General features: G+C 37.9%; 1 long non-coding RNA gene across 1 annotated transcript; it reads right to left on the minus strand.

The window, feature by feature from the left end:
• Nucleotides 1-5,031: 5,031 nt before the first annotated feature.
• Nucleotides 5,032-15,883, minus strand: LOC309661549. Its single transcript, XR_014264068.1, has 3 exons — nt 10,011-15,883; nt 5,967-9,766; nt 5,032-5,775 (listed from the first exon to the last, which is right to left on the minus strand). It is a non-coding gene; the product is annotated as an uncharacterized lncRNA (long non-coding RNA).
• Between the last annotated feature and the right edge of the window lie 3,401 nt (nt 15,884-19,284).

Here is a 19,284-nt window from a genome sequence, read left to right on the forward strand (position 1 = left end):
GTAAACCCTGAGGTTTGGGAGTTCTGTTACCATGGCATGATCTACCTTAAGCTAACTGAAACACTTAGCTACATTCAAATATAAAAACTATGAAAGCAAACAGATTAGGTACTGGTCTTTTGGATGTATATGATCAACAAAGAAATTGCTATATAGAAACCATGAAGAATATCTACAAATCAATAAGAAAAGAAAAACAACTCGAGGAAAGTGGGCAAAGAATACAAATAGCTATATTGCAAAAATTAAAAACCAAATGATCTATAAACGTAAAAATAAACCCAACCTCATTACTAATCAGGAACTAAAACTTAACACAAAAAGATACAACAGTTCATGCTTAACAATATGGCAAGAATTTTATTCTGCCACTACAAAATACTGTAAGAATGTGGAGCACAAGGAGTTGTCATAGACTGCTAGAGAGAGGTGGGTACAAATTTGTACAACTGCTTTAGGGAAAAATTTGACGGTATCTAGTAAAGTTTCAGAAACTCCACTTCTAGGTATATACCTTAAAAAAACTTTTTTACATGGACGCAAGTTCAAAGATACACAAAAAAAAATTGAGTGAAAAAAAGTGAGATATAGATATAGGAGAGATAGAGATAGAGGATAGGTTAGAGATAGATACATATGGATATATTGTATGATACCACTTAGCAAACTGAGAGCACATCAAACAATACTCTGTGTGTGTGTGTGTGTGTGTGTGTGTGTATGTGTGTTTGATGGATCATATATAAGCAGCAAAGTCTATAAAAGAGATATATATGTACCTCGGTGTACTGGTTAACTCTGGGGAGAAAAATAAGGAAACGAAATAGGTTGCATAGGTTCACTATATCTGTATGTATTTCTTTAAAAAATGTTTTTGGAGCAAATATGGCCCAAAATGTTGACATTTGTGAAGTCCAGTGGTGAATAGTAACAACGTTGAGTTTTATTAGAGCCCTGAGATCCTGGAAAACAGCAATGTTTAAAGAAATCCCCCCACTCACTCTTTTGCGTTCCGGAAAATGGCTTACTGCAAAGAACCACTAGTCCCCATGTAAATTAGATAAGATTCATGGATAACACCCTTGTTTACCTTAAGCATGACCAGGTACAGACCAAATTCCCATTCTTTGCCTCATGTATGATTAGCTGAACTGCTTGTCCCTACGGATCTGTCGGGACAAAGTGCTTGTTAAACTATGGTTAACTTCTCTCCTACCCCGAGGTCTCTCTGGCCAGCAGACAGCTCCTCCTTTATAAGCCTGTGGAGAATAGACTGGCCTTAGGGTAGAACATTCTTTAATCTACTATCTCATCTTCCTACCCTTTCACCCCACTTCCCTACACCATTCTCGCTAGCCTTGTTACTCTTTCTATTAAAGAAAATCCCTTTTTGCATAATGTTTGAGATGCTTGCAGATCTTATGGTCAAAGTGTTCTACCTAACTGCAATAGTCCCTTTCCCCATCGTGCAATAATCTCCTCAAATAAAGTCTTTCTTTCCTAAGTCTGGATTTGCTTTTTCTATTTGAAAACCAGGTACTTTTACTTTTTTGCATTTTGAATATTTCATAACATAAAATAGATTTTAAAGAGGGTCTTATTAAATAGAAAAATAAATAGTTGTTTAAAAAGTTAGAATAGTTTTCAAAATGTCTTGATAAAAACAACAGAGGGCTTCCCTGGTGGCGCAGTGGTTAAGAATCCGCCTGCCAATGCAGGGGACACGGGTTCTATCCCTAGTCCAGGAAGATCCCACATGCCGTGGAGCAAGTGAGCCCGTGCGCCACAACTGCTGAGCCTGCGCTCTAGAGCCTGCGAGCCACAACTACTGAGCCCACGTGCCACAACTACTGAAGCCCGCGCGCCTAGAGCCTGTGCTCCGCAACGAAGAGTAGCCCCCACTCGCTGCAACTAGAGAAAGCCTGCATGCAGCAACGAAGACCCAACACAGCCAAAAATAAATAAATTTATTTTAAAAAAAAAAACAGCAACAGAACTCAAGTCATATCAACTTTCTAGCAGAGATCGTATTAGAGTTTCTTTTTTTTTTTTTTTTTTAAAGAAATTCACGTTCTTTTATTTATTTATTTATTTATTTATGACTGTGTTGAGTCTTCGTTTCTGTGCGAGGGCTTTCTCTAGTTGCGGCAAGTGGGGACCACTCTTCATCGCGGTGCGCGCGCCTCTCACCATCGCGGCCTCCCCTGCTGCGGAGCACAGGCTCCAGACACGCAGGCTCAGCAACTGTGGCTCACGGGCCCAGTTGCTCCGTGGCATGTGGGATCTTCCCAGACCAGGGCTCGAACCCGTGTCCCCTGCATTGGCAGGCAGATTCTCAACCACTGCGCCACCAGGGAAGCCCCGTATTAGAGTTTCTGATTGACCAGGCTGGTCAGGGGACTCCTATGAAATACAAGTGAAGGAACTGGGAAAGAAAAGACTCAAATGGGCAAAACAGCTGATGGGTTGTTATGCGAGAAATGGAAGGAAGTTTCTATATGTTGCCATTAGCTAGAATTGTGATCAATAAATGGAAGCTTCAGGGAGACTTCAGAACAATCTAATGAAGAATTGTCTGACAGAGTGGTCCAAAGGAGGAATGGGCTCCTCACCTGTGCCAGTGTCCAGACATGATGTGTATGAACCCCTAGACCAAGAGCATTAGACAGGTTGTTGGACCAGCTAAACAGTCAGCTTCTGGATTCCATGGTTCTGTTCAGTGGATAATGCAGAGAGCACCTGAGTAAACTTTAATAAGCAGGCAATCACTTACTGCCAAGGTTTTCCAATTGCCAATAATTTCCAACTCATTAGTCATAAGCAACAGAAAAAGGACAGTAAATACCACCCACTGGAAGATACACGCTTTAAGATTATTTTTAAGAAAGAGGGGAAAGAGTAAAATCAGAATAATCAATAAGCAAAAGAAGTCATTCTTTAACCAGAATGTGCACATTAGAAAGAAACAAAAAGAACTCTAACCCCCAAACACCAGATGTAGCTTATGCTTCTGATTTTAATGGTACTGCATCCATTTTAAATATGAGACTAAGAAAATTGTAAAACATGTAAATTCTCCACCAAATAAGTATTTGATGGCTGAAAGTTGAATAGAGCAATGAGACGCTTTTCTAGAAGCCATAACAGGAAACTCTGAATGGGTATATCAATCAATCCAACATAATCTACACAATACAAGGTTCTGGAATAGCCAACGAAAATGATAGCTGATTGGATTTAAGCAACTGCTTTAGAAAAAAAAAAAACTTCTTTGCAGATTTGTTTGTCAATTACTTTCATATTCCAGCCTCCATGACCATGAAAGCCACACAAGGGGTATAATTATATTTCACAGAAGCTGTTCTTGTTTTAAATCGGCCCCCTAATATAAAGCAGCCAACAGAGGAAATTATATTTAATAAGACATCTGGCTTCTAAATGAAGATGCATCCCATTTTTATTCTAAAATAATTTTAATTTGGTTTGTAATTGAAACACGAAGTTGATGGAGTTTCCTGTCCCAGAAAATTGTTTACAAAAGAAAGATATCAGAATATTTTCATGGTGCAAGATTATGCTTTTATCTAAAGTATGACAAGCCTGAATAGATATTTTGACATTAATATCTTCCAGGAGAATTTAACTTCTTTTTATTCATGAGATTATATTTCCTTTAACTAAAATGAATAACATAGGATATTTGCTTTATCCTATGCTTTTTGTTTTAATACTTATCTACTCATTCATTCATCCCATCCATTCATTTTCTCCAAAGTTAATGGTTTTACTTATACCTCCTTCTGTTAAATAAAATTCTTCACCTGTTCCCATTTTATCTCCTTTATTTTTCCACTCCTTTCCTTTTCTCTCTTCCTGTATCTTGTTCCTTCTTTATTCTACCTTTGCAACCAAAAGGATTCATAACTGTTCAGTACCAAGGGAAAGAAGTGAATGTTAATGGAAGGAATTACTTTGCATACAGAAGACCCTCCTGTAGAAAGACACCTCTAAAAGAATGTTATCGTAGAAGAAAGTAAAATGTTAAGTGAAAAAATAATAAAAGAATGCCAAAATAAACCAAAAGTCAGACTACTCAAAATCTAGAAATTAAGATTAGTGGCTATTACAGTTACCAGAACAAAGCCAGTTACAAGTTCTATTCTTACTAAAATATTTATTGACATTTTATTACTAACTAAAAATTAATAATTTAGTTCTTATAATACAACTGCAATAAAATTTGATACTATAAAGAATTTATCATTAAGAAAATAATTTTATTTCATAAATATTCTACTGATCTATTCTTGAAAAATAAAAAAATAAATCCATGAAAACTGAATCTAGTGGAAGCCTGCACCCAAATCCATCTCTTCTCAAAATAACTGGCCTCTCGTGTCTTCTTTAAATTATACATAGTTATTCCTGAGTTTATTTGAAAAGTAGAAATTTACAATTTAAAATAAGATTATATGAAAAAGGTTGTTTCCTCAAAATGTAAAGCAATTTACCACATTATTCGTGATTATTTATGTTATAATATGTATTTTGTGAAGATCGAATGGAGAATATTTGTTAGCATGCTGAAAACACCACTGGCTTAATTAAAATGCCTGAAAGATGCTTTTTGCCTGCAGCAGAAATTGTCATATAATTACTATAATGCATCTGCTATGTTTTCACTTTTTTTTTTAAACAAAGATGAACCCAGGTGATTTCTGGGTAACTCTAATATGAATCAAGAGGGATAACTGTAGAAAATGAAGTGTAAATAAAATATGTGGACCTCAGAGTAATTCAAGAATTTTGCCTTTGAATAAAATTACAGTCATTTGCTTTTTAAGAGTGTAGGGGTGGGGGGGGGGGACTTCCTTGGTGGCACAGTGGTTAGGAATCCACCTGCCAGTGCAGGGGACACGGGTTCAAGCCCTGGTCCCGGAAGATCCCACATGCCGCTGAGCAACTAAGCCCATGCGCCACTAGAGCCTGTGCTCTAGAGCCCACAAGGCCACAACTACTGAGCCCGCGTGCCTACAGCCTGCGCTCCACAACAAGAGACGCCACCGCAATGAGAAGCCCGCGCACTGCAACTAAGAGTAGCCCCCGCTTGCAGCAACTAGAGAAAGCCCACGGGCAGCAACGAAGACCCGATGCAGCCAAAAGTTAATTATTTTTTTTTTAAAAAGAGTTTACGGGGGTTGTTGTGGTTATTGAGAAATTTTCATAGCAACATTCATCAGAAATAAACCAATTGTCATAATAAACTTGTATGTATCGAAGTGAGTTACAGTACAGCAGGCTGAGTGAATCATATATCAAATTCTAATTTCAGCTGTTTTTAATCTTTAAATTGATGAATGTTCCAAGTTCAAGAGTTCTCCTTTTTAGAAAAAATAGAACTCTGAGAAGTACACAAACTTATCTTGTTAATAGAAGTTTACTTTGGTTCATTTAAATACATTTTTTTCAGTAGACTAATATGTCTTCTACAATTTTGTTTTCTCACAATGTTTTTATACTAGTAAAAAACAATTCTAAATGCCATTTATGGATCTTGTTAAGATATCTTCAAGTACTTATGGTTTAATAGGTTTATTCAATTATACATTTGCGAACATCAGAGAGGAATGGTTTGACATTTTACTTATACAAGGCAAAAAAAAAACCTATAAACTACTGCAGATAAAAGATAAAGTTGCAGACTGAATACACAGGGTAAGATTCAGAAAGATGTTAAAGCATTATACGGACAACCATATAGGGAGAAAATATTCCCTGGCATTTTTCAGGGGAAATAATGTCATTTCTGATTCACTTATATTTGGCAATGAAAATGCTGTTTCTTTAGAAGTTCTGTCCAGGACCTGTGAAAACCTTGAAGTCTTTCTAAAAATTTTTGCTTAGAAATAACAGTCTTAAAATATGTTGAAACCACGAATGTGTTTCTATTTGGAGAGGGTCAAAACCAGCCATATTTGAATAGATACCACATATCAACCTTAGTAGATGCTACCTTGGAGCAGTGGGAGTTTTTCAAAAAGAGTAAATGTGTGAACTCTGTGAAGGTTTGCCAAGAATTCCACTCAAACTGGATAAGTATAGAGAGGTTTTTTACTTAAAAAGAAAAAATATATATCCGAGGTATCTCAAGGGCCTCAAAGGCAGAAAGTACACTCAGAATCACATAGCTGAATCTTAGAATTGGAAGGCGACCAGGAAATAAACTCTCTCTCTTCCTCCACTCCCTGCTCCTTCACACCCATGACCCAAACACAGCCACACCCGGCCAGCTACAGCAAATTTATCAACTCATCTGCATTTCTGTTTCCCAGTTACAAATCCCCATTAGAGAGCTCTAAAGGGGTTCTGTCAGGCACTGCTTTGGCTCTCCTTGGCACTGATGTCCACCCCCTGCCCATTATAAAACTGTAGGAACTCATCCTCTGTTTGGGAAAGGAAATTTCCAGAGAAGTGAAATGATTTGAGGTGATTTGCTATTCTCCAGAGCTAAGAACAATTAACTACTTGTTCCTACATAGGTTTAACTTTATAGTGTATCTTGTGTATATTGCCATCAGGAATTCAATTTCATTCATCTCTGAAGGCTTTTGGCATATCACAGATGTTCAATTATTATTTGTTAGAGATAAATGAAGTAGCCACAAACTGTTAAAAGATAAACTGAGGCATATTTTATTTTTTTATTATTTTTTTAAATTTAGTCAAATCTCATTCATTCATTTCTTTTTTTTAATTAATTAATTTATTTATTTTTTAACATCTTTATTGAGGTATAATTGCTATACAGTGGTGTGTTAGTTGCTGTTGTATAACAAAGTGAATCAGCTATACGTATACATATATCCCCATATCTCCTCCCTCTTGCATCTCCCTCCCATCCTCCCTATCCCACACCTCTAGGTGGTCACAAAGCACCGAGTTGATCTCCCTGTGCTATGTGGTTGCCTCCCATTAGCTATCTATTTTACACTTGGTAGTGTATGTATGTCCATGCCACTCTCTCACTTCGTCCCAGCTTACGCTTCCCCCTCCCTATGTCTTTAAATGTTAAGAGTCTGAGCAAAAATTGACTCAAATGAGGCAGCACCAAATGGAAAATGGTTAAGAGTACTCAGCAGACAGGAGCCAAGGGAAAGACTTATATAAAGTACAGAAATAAAAAAAGGAAATTATTTGATTACCTGTAGCTTAAAGCCTAGTTGGCTGGTTTGTGACTGTTGTCCTTAGCTTTTTGATTTTGTAACCTTGAGGCATCTGCGGGCTTAGATTGTGTTTTGCTTATGTAAGCCACCATGGCATTAGCGCCTCCTCAGTGGAATGGTCCCCTGTTTAACCAATTTAACACTACATTTGGTTATTTTTCTGGTTAATATGGAAAGTCCTACAGATTTTTGGAGAGTAATCTCTGGCAGAGGTTAATCAGTGTTAAAATAGCTTGTATATATAATAATTGACACATCCCGAGGCTGAATCCATAATGTTGGAATCAATATACAGCTTTTAAAAACAATACAAATTAATTTAGCTATTATTATATAATGAAATGAAACCCAAGCAAAATATTTAAATTGGAGTTATTATTAACAGAGACTCAACAGTTGTCCTTCAAAAGTGTAGATATGTCTAAATGTTATTCAGCAGTTTCTATTATCTATTGTCTCTAGCAGAATATACTGAGAATATTTTCTTGTACCAAATATCATACTCGTCCTTGAAACTATTTCTTCTCTTCTTTCATCATCACCCTTGACCACCTCACCTCACTGCACCCCAGTTCAGTTCACAAAGCTAGAAACTGTGCTGAAGGCAAAGTATTGACTAATACAGTACTTGACAGCAAGTGAATATTCCAAAGAAGCCTGACTGGACATATAAATGAAGGAATAAATAAGTGAGTGAACACATTTTGACAGTTATTCAGGAACCTTTGTCTGCAAATACTCCCTTCTACTCTGGCACAGGATGAAGAAAACAAACATTTGGAAATGAAAGTGATCAAATTTATAGCCATGGGCATTAACATCCAGTCGCCATAATCCCTGCCTGAGTTCAGTTTGTTGGTGACAGCTTTGAAGCCAGAGAATTTTTACTTATGAAAGTTATGGAGTGGAGGAAAAAAAACCTTTAACACTATTATTCCCACCTCTAAAATTCTATTTCTACAACTTGCAGCTAAAGTTCCTCTTGCTCATCCCCTAATTAGTCTCCTTTAAAAATATTTGGTGTAGGGACTTCCCTGGAGGTCCAGGGGTTAAGACGCCGCCCTTCCAATGCAGGGGGCGTGGGTTTGAACCCTGGTTGGGGAGGTAAGATCCTACATGCCACACAGTCAAACAAAAAAAATAGGTGTTGTTCTCGCCCATTATGAATGTTGTCCCTAGCTGTGATACAAAATGAACCTTTCCGGAAGTCTCTCCCCAGGAGGGAGTTAAGTGCTTAAGGAGGTTTGTTTATTCTCAAGGCTGAGCAACCGCTTAGTCCATTACAATGGAAAGAGCGATTTCAAGGCAAATAGGTACCACTAGAAACAGGTGCCTAACAATGTGGCTGTCTTACAAGCGTAAGAAGGCAAGAAATTCAAATTAATCCCATGAAGCCTTCTGTTGGAAACTACCACTCTGACAAGCAAAGCAATAAGCACCTTCTGTCCAACTCTGGACTGCTTGATTCTCTAGGTTCTTGGCACTTTCAGTTATTTTCTTTTACTACATCAAAGCAAAGAGGAAGTAAATCATGAAGTTTTAGTAATTCGAAACGAAAAGCCACAGGAAAGAAAAACAGTAATGAAAGAGAAGGGGGAAGTACTGCAGTTTATTAGAAATCAAACTTTTCCCAAAATTTAAAATTTATTTCACAGTACAATGTTTCAATCTAGGCAAAAATTCATTTTAAATGATTTAATTCTGGCCTTGTTTATTCACAAAAACTCCTACTAGCTTCATAAATTATAAAATAGACATTTTTGTTTGATGAATTACACACTCCTGCCTAGCTCATTTATAGGGATAGAGGGCAGATGGACATTGTTTTATTGCTCTTAAATTCTCCAACGTGCCTAACACAGCAGTAGATGATTGTGAATTGTGAGTTGAAATTTAATAACACTACCCAAAGCCTAGTGCTACTGGATTTCATTTCATACAGTAGTCAGTCCAACAACATAAATTCTGCTTGTAGAATGAAATGCTATATGAAGCCATGTCCCAAATACCACATTCCGCTTTTCCTTTACTCCTCTTTCCCCATGTCAACTGAAAAAAAAAAAAATGCACAACGTAAAAGCTGAGTTATGTTTTATTCAGCAGACAAAACTGAGAACTTAAGATAGCCCTAAGGGAACTGCTCTGAAGAGTTACGGAAGGAGCCAGGATATACAGGAGGTTTTGCAACAAAGACCAGGTAGTCAGAACATCAAAAGATTCCTGTTAATTAAAGAAAACCAGACATCTCAAGTTAAAGAATTTAGCGCTCTTCTATATGCGGGAAGATGCAAGAGTCTGAGCTCACTGAAATCATTCCTTTGATAAGCACCTCAGCTATCTGGGGCCAGTATCCTTGTGCTTTTTCATCCAGTCTCCTCAGGATGCATCGCTGTGGGTGGATGCGGTGACTGAGGGCTTGGCAGCGGGCAGCCTCAGGGCTCACCGTCTGGGCTGGTTGTAGTGGCTGGATGGCTGCAACATCCCTTGTTTACTGATAAGGCAGGCAACACTTTCTCATTGACACCCATTCCTAGTTATGCGCCCTGATGAGAGAGAGAGAGAGAGAGAGAGAGAGAGAGGAAAAAGAGGGAGATGGAGAATAGAAAGTTTCTGTCATCCTAAAAAACCACACCTTCTCCCAACAATGAGAATCTTATTGTGGATTGACTTGCCTCTTCCGATAAGCATTGTTTTGACAAAAGAAATGACCTGAAGCAACTGCGAATTTCAAAGGACTAATTCAGTCAACTTTGGAACTAAATCATAGTGGGCTTTTTAATTCCTTACCATTAAATCTGCTCATCCTGTCAGAATGTGTTGTTGAAATTTTACACATGGGGCCCAAGAGAATAAGGCACAGTGCTCTAGCACTCTTGGTTATATCTGAGATAACAATCTAATGAAAGATGAAAATAAGAAAATTAAAATACAATAAATTACTGCTATCTAACAGAGACACATGTACTCAATTTCTTGCTTACCTGATATTTTTCACTTCTTTTTTTTTTTTTTTTTTTGTGGCAGGCAGGAGACAGTCAGTTTTCCAAAGAGCTGATTCTTGGATTTAGATAGTGCAAGAAAGAATTCTAGCTGTTACATCAGGGGTTAAAATGTGCAAATGCCTGCAGCAATTCACTCTCTTTGACTATGCTGTCAAAACATTTAAATTGTGTCCCTGTCATTCCTCCCTCCCTCCTCCACCTTCTCCCCAGCAGGGGGTCCCAGCACTGAATCTTCGTCAAAAGAGAAGAGAGTCAGATTGGCAAACTGTATCTTTCTAAAAGGATCTCCAAACTTCTTTGTGTTGCTTGTCATGTTTATTTCTTTATGTCATTTTTTCATTAATCCTTGCTGATTCTTTTCAGTTTTATTTAATGGAAATGCCCTTATTTTAGGTCAGTTAACAGCCTAACAAAAGACATTACACTTGGTTAATGAACGTGCTTAAAAAATAATAATAATAATTGGAGACTTTCACTGTGTCTGGACAATGAGGAAAATAAGCAGTCTGCAGAACCACTTTATAATTACTTCAACTGATAATAGAATAAACTGTAGCAGAAAGACTTCACTAAACATGTTGCTTAAATTCTGAAATGTGTACAAGGGAACAAAGGCACAAGCATCACCCTCATATTATAAATAATTAAATAAATATTATTAATAGAATATATTGGGTAATAAATGTATAAAATTATTAAAATGTTGAAAAATATTTATTATTAAATACCTGCCCTCTATACTTCTGATTATTGCATTTAATCCTCACACATCAGGCATTCACTGAGCAGTCACACTGTGCTAAGTCTTGGAATACTGATGAGAAAGACACATTCTTTGCCCTCTGATAGCTCACAGTCTAGTGAGGAAAAATGACCAGTAAACAATTGTGAAATGAGATTCAATGGATGCCCACTTACAAAGGCATCTGAGAAAGGTCATTCAAGTATAATTGGGAGAGCTGAAGATGTTAACCAAACATGGCTTTGTAAAACAAGGGGGGATGGGTGGAGGTCATCCAAGTATTGAAGAATGAGAGTTAGACAAAAGATAACATATAGGGGTGGGAGCAAGAGAAGGAGGGGCAGTTTTCCAGGCCAAGAAGGCAGCCTTAAAAAAGGCAGCGAGTTATACGAAAGCAATGCATGTTTGGAAGAACAGCAAGTGATCATTATTAAACCTTGGGGTGGAAGATGAGGGAAAGAGGCGTTAATGCACGGCTTAGTGGGCCATGCTGAAGACGGTAGACTTTATCCTGACGACGCAGAGGGAGAGCAACACGATTTTTAAACAGAGTAGCTAAATAACTATTTTTAAGCTAGAAATAATGATAATCATAGATATTCTTTACTGAGTGATATTACATGCCATTTACTTTATATAATTCAATCTTACTTAACTCTCTTTACAATGTTGTAGGTATATATTCTCATTTCACAGATAAAATAACTGATGCTCAAAATCTTTAAGAAACTTGTCCAAGTTCATCTAGCAGCTAAGAACCGAAGCTAAGTTTCACAATGTTCTCACTTTCCCACCCTATCTCTCATAATAGCTGTAGTTGTGTGGTTAAGAGCTGGTGTTTTGGAGGTTAACTGACTGAGCATGAATTCCTCACCACTTTATTTGCTGTGTGACTTTGTGCAAATTGTGCCTTATTTCATCATCTGGAAAATATAAATGTGGTAGTGCACATAAAGCAGTTAGTACAATGCCCGACCCTTGGTTTAATGCTAACCGTTAGTAGTATGACACTAAATAATGCTTGAGCACATTTTACATTCAAGAACCAAGTATGGGTATTATTATCTTCATTTTACAGTGTTTTTTTTTTAATGCTGAAACTTAAAGAAGTTAAGTCACTTGCAGAAAGACATATAACTGTATGGCAGAGCTTGTTCTGCCCCAAAGCCCACACTCTTTCTGTTAATGCAGAATATAATATACTGGAGACTGTCTCTAGTGCACTATCGAGGATAAATTAAAAGGAGATAAGACAGGAGGCAGAGGGTAGAATATTTAAAGAGGTTTTTGTAGAAATCTAAGAGAGAGATGTCAAGAGTCTGAAATAAGTAGTTAAATGGAGTAAAAAAAGTCAGTTAAAAGATATCGACAAGGTTGAATGAACAAGAGTGGATGACAAATTGGATGTTCGGAAGTAAGGGGGCTGGAGAGATAGCACTGAACTCACCAGCATATGGGGCAATTAGTATGTAGGGTATTCTCACATAACAGCTTCTATTTGCTGTGTGTTAGGAAAATTCATTCATAGGAGGTAATGGGCAAGTTTGCTCAAGGAAACTTGGCCAGGTTTGAATTAGCTTTTGAGCAGCAACGATAGAAAGAGAATTGCCCAGAGACACAGAAACATCAGCACACAGGCTGCTATTACTGGAGATAATGAATCTGCAGTGGAGCTAATCCACATAAAGGTGTGACTTACAGCAGCACTATTCTATAGGTGGTTGAACTAATACCCTGCTGGAGATGGGAAAAGTGAACAATGCAGGACTATTGGCAAAGGATCTGATGGTATTGGTGCAGATTATTAAAATGATAGTCCTTAGGGTATTTTGTTCCCTTGCCAGGAACCATCAGTTCCCTATTAGACCACCTCCCCTTCTCCTTTATTTCTCTTTCTCCAGTTAACTCTTGGCATTTCATTAAATCCAGCATGACTATCATTTTACTGGAGAAGCCTTTCCTGACTACACCAAATACACCAATTCCCTCCTTTTAAACTTTCTTATATATTCTTTGGAGCACAACTGCATTGTAATCTTACATGTTTAAGAAATTAAAAATACAATCGTTATTTGGATGACTCTTTGATCAATGTCAGACTTCCCCAGTTGGCTATAAACTCTTGGGACTTATCTTTGTTCTGTTTTCCTCCTCACCATTATATCTCCTATGTCTAGCAGAGTGCCTTATGCTTAGTAGGTGTTCAATAAATAGTTTTTGAATGAGTAAATTATTCAAAAAATGAATGATTGGATGAATTGTGAAAAGAATAAATAAGGAAGCATATAAACAGGTGAACAAGGAAGGAACTGAATCAAAAGGAGTCAGCCGCCTCAATGAATTTCAAAAGCAGTATCAAGAGCTTCATGGGAAAGCCAAAGTCTAGTGGGTAGAACAGACTGAATTGTGTACCCTCCAAAATTCATATGTTGAACCCCTAACCCTCAACATCACTTGTGGAAGGGACTTTTAGGATGTAACCAAGTTTAAATGAGGTCAAAGGATGAGGTACTAATCCAATAGAACCAGTGTCATTATAAGAGGAAGAGACTCCATGGGTGCTTAAGTACAGCGGAAAGGTCATGCAAGGACACAGGGAGAAGGTGGCCATCTGTAAACCAGAAGGAGAAACCAACCCTACCAGCATCTTGATTTTGGACTCCCAGCCTCCAGAACTATGAAAAAATTAATTTATGTTGTTCAAGCTACCCAGTCTATGGTATTCTGTTATGGCATCCCTGGGAGACTAAAACAGTAGGCTATAGATTTTAGGTTTGAAAGGATGGAGTGGAGATGGGAAAGAAAACTAAAACTTAATAGACACAGAAACAAATTAACACACTGTAGTTTAAATTAATAACAATGATGGTGGGGGGGGAGCGGGAGTTAGGGAAGGATAAATACCGCATAGAAGGGGAAAAAAGGAGAACCAATCCAAATAACTTTTGAGCACAGCATTTTGACATTATACCCACAATCTAGGGGATAAAAGAACTACAAAAAGTCTTGAGGTTTTCCTGGTGGGTTTGTTTTTCATCATGATATTGGTGTAGCTATTCTAAAATTATTTGGTGGGTAATGTAAGACTGAGAAAATAAATAATTTGATGATAATGTGGGGAACCAAGTTTCAACTGTGGAAAAAGAAAGATAAAGTTATGGAATGAGGTAAGAAAAGAAAACCCTGCAACTATCATAATAAAGACTCATTCAAACAAGAATTATCATTGCATCCAAGGGGGAAAAGCTCGATGAGGAGTAGGATATGTGCATAGTCCCAAAGTGTCTCCCCACAGGTCGCTTAGCATTGAAAAATAGTAACTATACAGCGGAGAAACCAGACAACACCCTTATTACGTGATTGAATTAACATCATCAGTAAGGGCAGATGCACACTGTGTGCCACCGGATGTAGTACTTTGAGAGGCACAACGCATTGATTTTGGGTACAGGTAGAAATACATGATCTAAGTCTAATCATCAGGAAACACCAGACAAACCCAAAGTGATGAACCGTCTGTAAAATAGCTATCTTGTATTCTTTGAAAATATCAATTTATTATTAAAGATTTTTTTAAAAGCTGAGGAAATCTATTTGGACACTACAGAGATAGGACAACCAATTGCAATACAGGATCTTGAATTGGATCTTGGAGAGAAAAAAGACATTATTGGGATAATTGACAAATTAGATTATGAACTGTAGACTGAGAAAAGCATTGTTTCAATATTAAATTTCCTAAATGTGACAACTATACTATGATAATGTTAAGAAAATATCATTTTTCTTAGGAAACACATAATAAAGTATTGAGGTCAGAGGGAATAATAATACAACCTGCTCTCAAATGATTTTATATATATATATGTGTGTGTATATATAGGTGTGTGTGTATATATATATATATATATATATATATATATATATATATATATATATATATATATACACACACACATACACAGAGAGAGAGAGAGAGAGAAAGGGAGAATACAAAAAAGCAAATGCGGCAAAACATTAAGAATTGCTAAATCTGTATAAAGGATATATGGGAGCCCTCTATTATTCTTTCCACCTTTCTATAAGTTTGAAATTATTTCAAAATAAAGCTTTTTTAAAAAAATCAAACAAACATACACTCTGGTGGGGGATATTGATAATGGGAGAGGCTATGTATGAGTGAAGGCAGGTGTTATACAGGAAATCTCTATACCTCCCCCTCAATTTTTTGTGGACCTAAAACTTCTCTAAAAAAAATATCAATTAAAGAAAATCAGATGAACAAGCACAAAGACAAAAGAGGCAGAGGAGTTTTGGATGATGTAAAGTCCCCGCCTTGATTTTACGGTAGATTCCTGAGTAAGACTACTCAGGAATAATAACATCCTCAATTTACTGAGAGGAAGTTGGGACTTAGAGGCCTCAAGATCTGAGGCTACCTAGAGAAGATAAGGCCCAGATGAGGAGAAAATGAGCCAAGTTCTTCCCTTGGCTCCACTTGCTGTCTTAATTTAGTCCCTTGATAGATGAGCTCACTGAAGGAAAAGCAGCTCCCTCACACCATTCCCCACCTCCTCCCATTTCTGAAATGATGCGCTGCTCAGATCATTAATCATCTCATTAAGGCTCCAGCATGCACAATTCAGTAATGCCACAAACACTGTCCTTTTATTTTCTTGACACAGCTGATAATAAAGAAACTATTATAAGATGTCTACCCTTACCTCAGTTTTCCACAACAATAAGGAAAATGATACTCTTTAATCAGTGTCTAGTTTCAGCTTTAATGAGTATGATTCCGGTTTTTTCAAGCTTCTTGCACACAATTTTATGAGTTTGGTAACATCCCGTAATCCAGTTTTCCTATCCAGATAAAGGTAGAGTAATACAAGATCTAGATCACTGGACTAAGTAATATCTAATATCTGAGTAATACCTAATAATATCTAAGGCTGAGTCCTGTGTAACATTTAATTTTAAAATGTTTTTGCAATATGTATCCTGTAATCAACCATACTACTTTCCTTTACTAGTTTTCCCTTTCCCAGTAATTTCTGGTATGAACTTTAGTTTCCGAGTCTGCCAGATTTCTTTTTACCACACAATGGCATTTAGCCCAAGTTAGGGGCAGTCCCAGGAAAAGCTTTGAAGTAGACAAAGATCATCTTTACCTTTCCCCTTCTCCAGACCCCTCTCTTCCTTTCTCTCCAACCTGCAGCCTTCCCAGCAACCTAAAGTCCTGTAGTAGATGGTAAAAATGGCATCAAATCCCTCCCCTCCCTGTGGCAATATAGAGCCTCCCATCAAGAGAGAGTCTATTTCTCCACTCTTTGAATTGAGTTTGGCCACGTGACCTGCCAAGTGGGACATTAGCAAACATGAGGTACAGCAGAGGCTTAAAAGTGCTGGTGCTTGCTCCCTTGCTGCACCTGGAAACCTGAAACCATCTCTTTACAGGCCTGTTGCCACCTGCTAGAGGATAAGAGGCCACTGGAGGAGAACTGAGATACCCTAGCTAACAGCCAGCCAACTACCAAACATGTGAGGGAGGCCAACTGAGAACAGCCAATTCCCCAGCTGACCCACCATCTTATCTACAAGCAGCAGGTGACCAGAGATTCATGAGTAAGCCCAGCTAAGACCAGCAGGAAAACTACCAAGCTGATCCCATACCCTAACCATGAGCTAAATAATGACTGTTGTTTTAAGCCACTAAATCTTGAAGTAGTTGTTTATGGTGCAATAGATTATTAATTTAAGCTCAAATACCTCCAAGAAGGTACCGCTGTCCCCCTGCCTCCTGGCTCCCCATCTTTACTCCACTGTCACCCACTGCCAACCCAACAGCTGATCTTTTCGTCCACCATCAAAATTCATTTGTTTCATGTGTTTTAGGACCTCAAAATCCTTGACTAAGTTGATAAACTAATATGAATTAATTAATTTATAAATATGAATTAACCCTAATTAATGTAATTAGAGTATAAGAAATAAGATAACACACACACAGAGTCCCCAAAAAAGGCCCAAAAATAAGCCTTCTCACTTCTTCTATCATTCTCTTGTGTAACATTCTGACTGGTATCTCCTCTGAAGCAGCAACTTGAGAATTCATAGGGGTATCTCTTTTTTCCCTTCCAAGGAATAAAAGTTAATTCATTATATCCACTAAACATAGAGTCTTTTCAAATGTACCCAAGCTGAGAAATCGTTGCTCTTACTCCTTAACTCCTCTCCCTCTAGTCAAATTTGAATGGTTTCCAAATGAGTTGATTAATCTTTCTCCACCAAAATCGACTTTCCAACTCATTCCCTGAACAGTTAAGCCCTTCAAAAGGCCCTTTTTCTGTTCCTTTATCAGTAGTCAATCCCCCCACCTCCAACGTCAAGGGTTAACAAAAACCCTCCAGATAACAAGCCAAGTATGGTTTACATACTCCTGATATATTAGCAAGTCACAAAACATTCATTTAAGGGACTTCCCTGGTGGTCCAGTGGTTAAGACTCTGTGCTTCCACTGCATCCCCTGCAGGGGGCACGGGTTCAATCCCTGGTCAGGGAACTAAGACCCCGCATGCTGCGCAGCACGCACCCCCACCCCCAAAAAAAAAAATTCATTTAAGCCACAAAATTTGTCTCCTAACTATTCTACCATTGTTCTTTCTTAACTACATTTATGCAATAAATTTCATATCTGCCTCTTCTTAAAATGTATTAACTCATTCAGGAAACATTATTCTGAGTACTATGTTCCTGAGAACCTCCTTTCTCCTGGTCTCATGATTCCATGAGTAAGAACTTCTGCAACAATAATTCCCATGGCTTCCTTCCCACCTCCTCACTCATTCTACCCACGGAAAAGAAAGGAAGTATACTATTGTGGACTTTGGGAGAAAGTGTTTCCAAACCAAACGTGGGGCCACTTGCCTGATGCACAGTAAAGCCAATCTACTGACACCAGGTTGTGGGGAAGGAAAGTACAGCGTTTATTGCAAGGAGAACAGGCCACTGATGCTCAAAAGACCCAAACTCCCCGATGACTTTGAGGGAAGGGTTTTTAAAGACAGTGTGAAGGAGAGGGTCACAGGGTATGTCATCAGCTTGTACTCAATTCTGTGATTGGTTGATGGTGAGGTAACATGCTGATGCTTTGGGGAATCTCACTCACCAACTCTCTGGTTCGAACCCACCATGAGGTATCCATGCTGGTGGTCAGCATGCAGTTAACTTCTTCCACTTGAGGGGATTTTAGTATCTGCAAAACAACTCAAGGATATGACCATTGAGGAGGAACTAAAGGTTCTTGACTTTGTTTTACGGGTAAACTTATTATTTTGTCCTGCTTGACTGTTCTCCTTTTTTCTGCATTTTCTCACTTCTTTGATTAAATTTGCTCTTTGAAACTCAGGGACAGCCTAGAAGGCTAAAGCTTTTCTGCAAACAAGAGGTGGAAGACACAAGGAGTCTGTCCCCAGGAAGGCCCTGCAGAGCCCAACCTGCAGGGCTGGTTTCAAAAGCCCTGAGCAAACTTGGCAGAGCCTCTTCTGAGCCTCATGTTTATATATACCAGTGTAGGGAGGGCAGAGCCTGGTTGGCCCTCTGCTATGTGATTAGTATAGTGGCCCAGGTTCTATTCCTAAAAGGAGAACCCTACTATTTTGAATGGTAAATTCAATTAACGATAGATTTTTTAAATTGTTTGTTTTTTTTTCACACACACACATTGTATTTTATTGTTACAAGAGATAAATAGACTGACACCAAGCATTGTAAATGGATGACCACAACAAAAGCAACAATGATTGCAATTACCAAACATGAAACACACTCATACTATGTCATAATATTGACATTCAGTTCAGTAATCCTCCACTGTAACAGCTCCTTTACTTTGCAGTGAAAATTGATTTGTATATGTTTTGCCTCTGAGTCCTTGTGGGATTTTTTTTTTATTCAAACAGAAAGTCACAAAAATTATAATCATCCTTATCAGTTCATTCAGTCCCATGTAATTAATTTTTTTTTCATCTTGATCTTTTGTTAGCACTTTTATGAATTCATCAGTTTTCCATTAGAGTTCTGAAAATGCTTATTCATTCAGTTCAGCAGTACAGTCAGTTACCAGAAACCTGTACTTGTCAGAGTCTTTTCCATGAATTCCTTGAAGATGAAACCCTTTTATAGGAACATATTTGCAAAAGCATCAGAGTACACTCAGAACTGTTTTGTTTTGGCCATGAGGCTTGTGGGATCTTAGTTCCCCAATCAGGGATTGAAACTGGGCAGTGAAAGCACTGAGTTCTAACCACTGGACCAC

The sequence above is a fragment of the Balaenoptera physalus genome, assembly GCF_965194825.1.
Source record: "Balaenoptera physalus genome assembly, chromosome: 5".
Lineage (NCBI taxonomy): Eukaryota > Metazoa > Chordata > Mammalia > Artiodactyla > Balaenopteridae > Balaenoptera > Balaenoptera physalus.